The sequence below is a fragment of the Peromyscus maniculatus genome, chromosome 1 (genome assembly GCF_049852395.1).
Source record: "Peromyscus maniculatus bairdii isolate BWxNUB_F1_BW_parent chromosome 1, HU_Pman_BW_mat_3.1, whole genome shotgun sequence".
Taxonomy (NCBI): Eukaryota; Metazoa; Chordata; class Mammalia; order Rodentia; family Cricetidae; genus Peromyscus; species Peromyscus maniculatus.
The window spans coordinates 186798141-186807792 of NC_134852.1; the positions used below are offsets into that span (position 1 = coordinate 186798141).

At 43.4% G+C, this 9652-nt stretch overlaps 1 pseudogene; it reads left to right on the forward strand.

The window, feature by feature from the left end:
- Window positions 1-4001: 4001 nt before the first annotated feature.
- LOC102917781 (antiviral innate immune response effector IFIT1 pseudogene) lies at window positions 4002-8755 on the forward strand (annotated as a pseudogene).
- Window positions 8756-9652: the final 897 nt, after the last annotated feature.

A 9652-nucleotide genomic window follows, 5' to 3' on the forward strand; every position in this document is an offset into this window, starting at 1 on the left:
TTCACATGACATTAGCAACCTTCCCCCCCAACACACACAATTTAAATACCATGTGAAAAGGAGGCGTGTGCAGACAAGAAGCTTAGAAGAAGTCCCTAGAAGAAATTATTTCCTGATCATGATGACTGCTTTGAAAATTTTGTTTTACTCCTCCTTAATTTTCTTTAAGGTGTCCTTCTACATGATTTTTAATTTTTGAGGTTAGAATCTAATTTACATTTCTCCCTACTCCTCCCTTTCCTTTCCTCTTTCAAACCCCTCACATATTACCCTCTCTGCTCTGCTTCAAATCCATGGCCTCCTTTTTCCATTAATTGTTATTGTATGCACATATATACACACATATGTGCATGTGTTTCTGTTTGTACATACACATATATTCCTAAGTATGAGCTGTCCAGTCCTTATAATGTTTCACGTATGCATGCTATCAGGGTTGTACACCTGGTGCTGGACAACCAATGGCTGTGTTCTTCCCTGGGGAACACCACCTCCCTACCTCCCTACCAACCAATGAATTGGTTGTTCATTGTTCTTCTTGTATATTTGAGGCTTCGTGACCTTTTCCCCATCTGGTTTGGCATGTTTCTGCTCACGGATATCATCATCCTTTGTCAGCTCACATTTGATCACTCATATTGGTGAAGTTGTCAAAAAGGTTGGAGATGAATTCTGTCTCTGGACTTTCATAGAGAAATGGCATTTAAAACTAATCAAAGGATTATAAGATTCCCCAAATGGAAGGAACATCTATCCATCTATCCCCTTAATAAGATATGTACTTCTCAGACCCAAAGCATCTGTCTCAAAGTAGTCATCTCCAGTTTCTCACGTGTAAGGCTCCATGCTTATGCTGAGAAAGTGTCACTTTTTTTTTTCTTTTTTTTTTTCTGCCTCTCTTTTCCCACCAGAATGCCTTGACGCACAGCTAAAACATTTTATTGAAAATACTCTAACGTCCAAAGAGACAGAACTTTTGCCAGGCTTGAAACCGAGGAAATAATCTGTCCTGAGAGCATTTAAGGCTATGTATCCATTAGACAAATGACAGGGACAGGCTGCTCAAGCACACACCACAGAAAGAACACAGACCATAAACTCTAGGAAGACTGTAACACAGGGAGAAAAGTGGGGAATTCAAACCAGGCCTTAGTATTGGTCTGAAGGACTCCAGGAAGTAGGCTCTGTTTTCAACCCTTAATGTGACATCAGTGCACTGACACTCTGGGCAGTCTCTCTCTGTGTCTCTCTCTGTCTCTCTGCTCTCTCTGTCTCTCTCTGTCTCTCTCTCTCTGTCTCTCTCTGTCTCCCGCCCCCCCAACACACACACATACTCTGATTCTCAGAATCCTTCCCCAGGTGTTTAAAGGATTATGTCTAACTCAGAAAACTTAGCTTTTTGTCTGTTTTGTGCCCAAACTCGGTCTCCTAAACAGATACTAAGATTTAAATCTTGCATGCTACATTTTCTTGTGGTTACTTTTTCCAACTTAAATTGTAACTAAACTATTCTAGAGTTTTCCTCCTACTCTATTCTTACATCCAGTCATATAAAAGACTTAAAATCTGCCCAAAACAACCTGCTTTCCTCAGATGCTCAACTCAGAGATGCTAAATCACTCAGTCAAAATCATTTGGCTATACTCATGTCCAAACTGTTTCCCCTTCCTAATTAGCCTCGAGAATAGTACTTATAAACCCATAAAGGTAGAGGAAAGTGATTAAAGTTAGCTGCAGACACAAGGGCAGGCTCTTCTGCTACAGGACTGGGAGGTTTTCCTACAAGAAGAGGAAGAAAAGCAGAGTTCTCCAAGTCCCTGGCACAGACAGGAAAGAATGCATGAAGGTGGAGTGGGAATGTGGTCCTCTGCAAGTCAGGACGAAACCACTGCTCAGTGAGATGTTATACAGGCAGGCTATATGATCTGACATTTATAAATTGCTAAGTTACAGATAAACAGAGATGTCGTGTTGTGCCAGGGTCTGGGTCCATAGGATGTTCCTATGGCAGCCTAGGCAGAAAGGCTCAGCCATGTGTTCAGTGTTTGTCTGTGGGGTCTTTTTGTGCCTCTCTCCTCCATGGTTTGGATGTCCCTTTTCCCTTTCAGGGCTATTCATGCTAGCACCATATTGTACTGATTATTTGAGGTTATAGTGAGTCCAATTCTATGTTTTCAAAATCATTTTTATTACTGGGGCATTTTTTGTATAATATTTAAGGGTCCAACCTTAAATTTATACAATTCCAGGGGCTCACAAGAGATACTATCATCAGCGTGGGAATGAATCCAGTTGCTCAGAGCTCTTTTGTACAATTTGTTTATTGGTCTGCCACCCTCACTCAGCCATCAGTTCAACTGTCTCCAATCTTTTCCATTTCCTTGGTTCCTTTCATGCTAAAACCCTTCTCCCAGGACAGGTCTATGTCCCATCCCAAGCAGTAACAACTATGTTTTGAATTCAGCACAAGATTGTAGGGGTCCCTACTAGAGGCTTCCTGGCAATTTTACTTGCAACCCAGAAGGGCAGAGATAAGAGTGGAGTCAGTTAGCAGTGGGGATAAATCAGAAAAGGAATGTAGCAATATATCCATATTGTGGTTAGGTGAAGGCATTACAAGTCTATCATAAATGTGTTCAACTATAAACTTACAGGTGATAGGGTAGAGAAAGTCTGTAGGTCATTAAAAATTAAAATTGTCATTTTTTTCCTCTGCTGCCAGTTTCCTGACAGGCCACGGGGAAGTGTACTCATAGCTAGTCAATCTGCATCACAGCTTGAAAGGCCTGGTAAGAGGAAAGCCCTTTTAGATCTAAGAGCTTCTTTGGGGCAATGAGAGAGAGAGAGAGAGAGAGAGAGAGAGAGAGAGAGAGAGAGAGAGAGAGAGAAGAAGAAGAAGAAGAAGAAGAAGAAGAAGAAGAAGAAGAAGAAGAAGAAGAAGAAGAAGAAAAGAGAGAGAGAGAGAGAGAGAGAGAGAGAGAGAGAGAGAGAGAGAGAGAGAGAGAGAGCGCTGGGAGGCCTTGATTGCACAAGAAACAAAGCTTGTTCTTCTAGTGGTCAGGCACATGGCCTGTGAGACAGGTTGTCTCAGAAAGGACATTTTATCTTCGTTTGGAGGTAGAGGTGGTGTTCAGGTGTCCAACAGAGGGCCTGGTAGCTGTCTGTTCCTTGCTTGTCTCTTAAGGCTTTGTTTGGGGTTGACTCTATCTTAGGAAGTAGCTCATGGAGGGTATTTGCAAAAGGCAGATACCCAGAACAAATGCTAAGGAGAGGGCCTGGAGCTCAGAGGCAGAAGGTTCTGTCTACTTGACTATTCAGGTACCTTGAAATGGAGATTCACATACACATACACATTTTAGGAGAATTATGAGCACAAGGAATTCATAGCAAGGCACAACTGAATATTAGGCTGCATAACACCAATAGTCCCTGCTGATTGGCTTCCCATTGGACTGAACCTTGGTCTTGTAAATTATAGCTTAAAATATGCAGGTGGACTTCTATTTCATATTCCTGTGGCTTGCCATAGGCCATCTTGGCAATTTTGTAGAATCTTAGTCAGTCCCACAATGCTCCCTTTGAGTTAGTGGTGCTGCATTCTGGTCTTGCAATATCCAAAACTGGTGTTTATGCACCACAGCAGGGGATTTCCAGAAAGAAGACTTGTTGTGTGTTCATAAGTGGGAACTTAACTGAAAGAATGAATACAAAGTTCATGCAGTAGAAGAGGGACCCAGAAGCGGGGGAGCGGGGAGCTACCAATGTTCCCCATCATTTTGGTTATAACCTTATCTAGGTAGAGTCATGGGGGATGGGTGAACTAGTAAGTCAGACTGCCTGATTCATGTGGGTTCCAGATTGCTGTCATTTTCTATTGGTCTACCCTTAAGGGCTCCCAGCCAGAGTGCTCCTTTCTGGGAAAGACCTAAAAGATATCACACCTCCTGCTACTTTCCTTGGCATCTGACCAGATCAAAGCAAAGACAGCTGGTTTAAGCACCATGGCATCTCTGGCCTCTACCAGAGACAACTACCAGTAGGACCAAGGCGCTTTCTGTCTTCTAGCCATGGACAAGATTCAGAGCTACTTGCTTTGGGGTACCTACCCAAAACCTGTGTGACTACATGCAACGTCTTGTTCTCCAAAGTAACAGGAAAGTAGGAAATTCTTATGGAGTTTATGCTAAATCCATGGATTTTATATTGATGGCCTCACTAATCTCCCAAAAGATGAGGAATGGGAAATACTAATTTCATTCCCATTTCAGTGATGGGTATAGTGTGATAGTGAGGCATGAAGTGATAGAAACTTGCAAGTGCTACTACTTTCTGCAGAGACGAGAAAATGCATTGAGGTTGTATAGGCATCTTTAAAATGCGCGGATTTCTTGTAACTGTTGGAGAGGAGTTTAAATGGAGGCTTTTCTACCACCTCCCTTTTCTCAAATTGTTATGCCCAGGTCTCGGGGGATGCCAAAAGACCATCATGGAGACTGAATCAGGCAAGTAAAAGCAAAGAGCCTTTATTATCTTCAAGCTGTGAATTTGATCTCTCTGTCTGTCTGATGCATCAGTGAGAGCAGAGAGCCCAGGGCCCAGGCAGGGTGGGGGTTTTATCATGGCAGAGGTTGGTGTGAGGGGATTTCAAGGTTCAGGACTTTGATGGGCTGACATTTGTCTGGGTTATAGGGGATGTTTGGAATGTCAGGTATTTTCTCTTAGATGCAGACCCTACTGGGTGACCTCAGCTCATGGCTCTTCCTTTGGTCCAGGTGTTTTCTGCCAGAATCTGTGTCTGGGCCTCAGATATTTTCCCTTAGATGCAGGCCTCACTGGGTGGGGCCTGCCAGAATCTGTATCTGTGCCTCGAAGCCTGTCATGGCAACTGTAGAGCCAAGCTGTTTTGTGACCCCCACAAAATACCCAGCATCTGCTTCCCAAATTAGTACACAGAGGCTTATATTAATTATAAATGCTTGGCTGAGAGACCAGGCTCATTACAAATTAGCTTTTATATTTAAATTAACCCATTTCTTTTTAATCAACACATTGCCATGAGGCCCATGGCTTACCATTCCTTTAGCATTTTGCTTCTTGGGCAGCCAGCTCTCAGATCTCCTGAGTCTGCCCTGTTCTTCTCCTTATTTTGGTTTTTCTGCCTAACTTTGCCTGCCTTGTCATAGGACAAAACAGCTTTATTATATGCCAATGAGAACAGCACACAGACACAGTACACAAAAGGATTATCTAACAGCAGAAGAGAGTTATGTTGAGTCTCCCTCTGGAAGTCCTCACCTGAATCACCCAAAGATGAAAGGCCCAGAGAAGAGTCATCTCCCCAGTGTCCCAAGGCAGAGAGCATGTTCTTTGTTCTGAATCAGTCTATTGGAGAACATCATACCAGTAATGTTATCTGTGTTAGAGATGAGAGGGGCAGACCCTGCAATGACTTTTCTTCAACAGTTAGTGTTGTGCCCATGGGCAAGTCTTATTTATGTCAGCTCAGGTGGCATGTACATCTATACATAGTCCTCAAAGTCAAAGAAAAGGGAGAATAGAATTTTAGAGTTCCACAACATCCCTAATCATCAGGGAAATGCAAATCAAAACAACTCTGAGATACCACCTTACGCATGTCAGAATGGCTAAGATCAAAAACACTGAAGACACTATATGCTGGAGAGGATGTAGAACTAGGGGAACTCTCCTCCACTGCTGGTGGGAATGCAAGCTTGTACAACCACTTTGGAAATCAATATGGCGCTTTCTTAGAAAATTGGGAATCAATCTCCCCCAAGATCAAGCTATACCACTCCTGGGCATATACACAAGAAATGCTCAATCATATCATAAGAGCACTTGCTCAGCTATGTTCATATCAGCATTGTTTGTAATATCCAAAACCTGGAAACAACCTAGATGCCCTTCAACTGAAGAATGGATAAATAAATTGTGGCACATATACACAATGGAATACTACTCAGCAGAGAAAAACAATGACATCATGAGGTTTGCTGGCAAATGGATGGATCTAGAAAAAATCATCCTGAGTGAGGTAACCCAGACTCAGAAAGAAAAATATGGTATGAACTCACTCATAGGAAGATGCTAGATGTGGAACAAGGATGACTGGACTGCTATTCACATCTTCAGTGAGACTACCTGGAAAACGGGACCCCAAGAAAGACACGGAGAAATGGATGAGATCTACATGAACAGCCTGGACATGAGTGGGAGCAATGACGGGCAAAGGTCGAGGGAAAGAGAACGGGAGATCCTAGCTGGATCAAGAAAAGAGAGGGAGAACAAGGAGTAGGAGACCATGGTAAATGAAGACCACATGAGAAAAGGAAGAAACAAAGAGCTAAAGAGGCCCACAGAAATCCACAAAGATACCCCCACAAAAGACTGCTGGCAATGGTGGAGAGACAGCCGGGACTGACCTACTCTGGTGATGGGATGGCCAAACACCCTAATAGTTGTGCCATAAACTCCATCCAAGGACTGAGGAATCTGGATGCAGACATCCAAGGCTAGGCCCCGGGTGCAGTGCTGGGAGTCTAATTAGTGAGAAAGAGGAGGGTTTATATGAGCGAGAATTGTTGAAACCAAGGTTGGATAAAGCACAGGGACAAATAACCAAATGAATGGAAACACATGAACTATGAACCAAAGGCTGAGGGGCTCCCAACTGGATCAGGCCCTCTGAATAGGTGAGACAGTCGACTGGCTTGATCTGTTTGGGAGGCATCTAGGCAGTGGTACCAGGTCCTGGGCTCATTGCATGAGTTAGCTGTTTGAAACCTGGGACTTATGCAGGGACACTTGGCTCAATCTGGGAGGAGAGGACTGGACCTGCCTGGACTGAGTCTATCAGGTCGATCCCAGTCCTGGGGGAGACCTTGATCTGGAGGAGGTGGGAATGGGGGTTCAACTGGGGGAAGGGGAGGGGGGCAGGAAGGGAGAGAACAAGGGAATCTGTGGCTATTATGTAGAACTGAATAGTATTGTAAAATAAAATTAAATTAAATTTAAAAAAAAAGAATTTTAAAGTTCCAAACATCAGATAAGGACACTGATATGTATGTTTATATGCTTGTGTCTGTGTGGCAATGTTCAGTCTTAACTGAAAGGATTAGCTTACAACCCAATATTATATAAGATAAATACAAGTACAAAGAGTCTCTGGCAGTTCCAATAAATGGAGTTGAGGGGTTGATGTAAAAAATAAAAAAATTCTAAAGGAACAAGATGTCAGACTTAAGAAAAATAAGCAAGAATGCTGTAAAAGTGCTTTAAATGCAGTCAATGTTACTTTCTGGCCATTTATTACATAACAAAGCACCTGCTTCCTTCACACAGAGAGAATGCTGAAGGTGATCAGGTCAAGGAGAATCTGATTCAGCTGAGATGTCACTTCACATGGGGGCTGCTGTTGGAAGACATTGACATACCTGATCTGGAAATGAGAATCTCTGAGGAGCTTGAGTTCCTAGACATCAATAACACAGTGAGGATGCTCAACTTCCAGGCCTATGTGAGACACCTGAAAGGCCAGCATGAGGAAGACCTGCAGAGCTTGAAAGAAGCAGAAGCCTTGATCCAGAGAGAACAGTTGGGCCAGAGAAGCCTGGTGACCTGGGGCAACTGTGCCTAGGTGCATTACCACATGGGCAGCATGGGCTTGGCAGAAATCCAGACCTACCTGGACAAGGTGGAGAACACATGCAAGGAATTGGGCAGTCCCTTCCACTATAGTATGGAGTGTGCCAAGATGGACTGTGAACAATGCTGGGCCTTGCTGAAGTATGGAGGACAGAATTATGCAGGAGCCATGAACTGCTTTGCAAAGGCTCTGGAAGTGGAGCCTGAAAACCCTGAATATAACACTGGTTATGCTATTGTAGCCTATACTCTAGAATGTGATCACAATAATACTTCTCTAGAACCCTTAGGGAAGGCTGTCAGGTTAAATCCTAAAGACCCATATATTAAAGTTTATCTTGCACTGAAGCTTCAGGATATAGGATTAGCAGCTGAAGCAGAAACACACATTGAAGAAGCCCTCAGTAGCACATCCTGCCAACACTACACATTTCGCTCTATAGCCAAGTATTACCAAAGGAAAGGCTGCATAGACAAGGCTCTCCCTCTGCTACACAGGGCCTTTCAGGTGTCACCTTCCTCTGGCTACCTGCATTACCAACTAGGGCTCTGCTACAAGCAACAGATGATCCAAATGAAGACATCCAGAACTGACCAGGCAAGAAGGCAGGGCAATGTGCAGAAATTGGCACAACAGGCCATTTGTGAATTTCAAGAGACTGTGAAACTCAGGCCCAGGCTTGATATGACTTATGTTTGCATGGCAGAAGTGCAGGCAGAAATTGGTCAATATGAAGAAACAGAGGGAAATTTCCAGAAGGCGCTGAACAAGAAGAATCTTGAGTGTCAAATAGAGCAGGATATTCATTTCCACCATGGCCGTTACCAACAATTACATCAGAAATCAGAAGACAGGGCGATTACCCATGACTTGAAAGGTCTGAAAATAGAAGAAAAGACCTTTGTCTGGAAGAAAATCCTCAAATCTTTAAAGTAAGTGGCCACAAAACGTATTCACCAGAATATTCAACTGATGGAGAGCACAAGCTTGCTTGGGTTAGTCCACAAACTGAAGGGGGACAAGAAAGAGGCCCTGCAGTGCTATGACAGGTCTCTGAGGCTCACTGGGAGAGTGAACCCTGAGTTCTGAATGCAGGTCACTTCTGTGAAGTAAATGTACTCATTACTGAGGGTTCCCAGCCTCCTTCCGGTTTCATTCTTCAACTGCATGGCTTACTGGAATGCCAAGTAGCTCAGTGCATGTGCTGCTGTCACCATTTCTCACCCCTCATTGTCCTGTTCAGAAGGAACTTGCACCCCACTACATCTTCTCACTTACTGACCAGGACTGACCCCTACTGATCTGCAATCCCTTGAGCTGTGGGATCCTTGGACTTCTTTGCCTTATGTCTGTGTCTTGGGAACAAATGTCTTCTATCCTCTGCCCGCCAGTGTCCTGTACAAAGAAGTCTTCTCCAAGGAAGCTTTTACTTTAGGTCAGCAGATGCTTTTACTACAGTGCAGTGTCAGAGGAATCCAAATGAGCAAAGAAGAGAGGTTGCAAGCTGAGAGGTCTCATGTTCCTTCAGAATTATTCACAGCTAATAAGAGTCTTAAGTTTGGGGAAAGCCAAGCAAAGGAAACTTGCTGGGAACTACAGACAGAAAATGATACAAGGAGATTTGTCCAGTTTTTCTGTGCTATTGGTATTGTGCTTTATGTGATGCTTTTCCCTCAACTAAAATATATTCAGTAACATTCTTGGAAATCACAATGTCTTCCAGTGTAATTTGTTGATAGAATTGAAAGGATATCATTTTAGAGTCCTCAAGAAGGCTCAGGATAGCAGAATCAACTAACAGAAGTCTAGTGGCAGGCAGGAAAGAAAAGTCTGCATATAAACCCTGCAAGGGGTCTGTGTAAAGATGAAGGCTATATTTCCTTCTCCACATCATGGTATAGTAAGGGTGACTGATGCTGCCATGCTGCCTGACAGCTGTTGTTTATCATTGTGAATTATGTTGCTAGAGATGGGTATAGGGTTCAT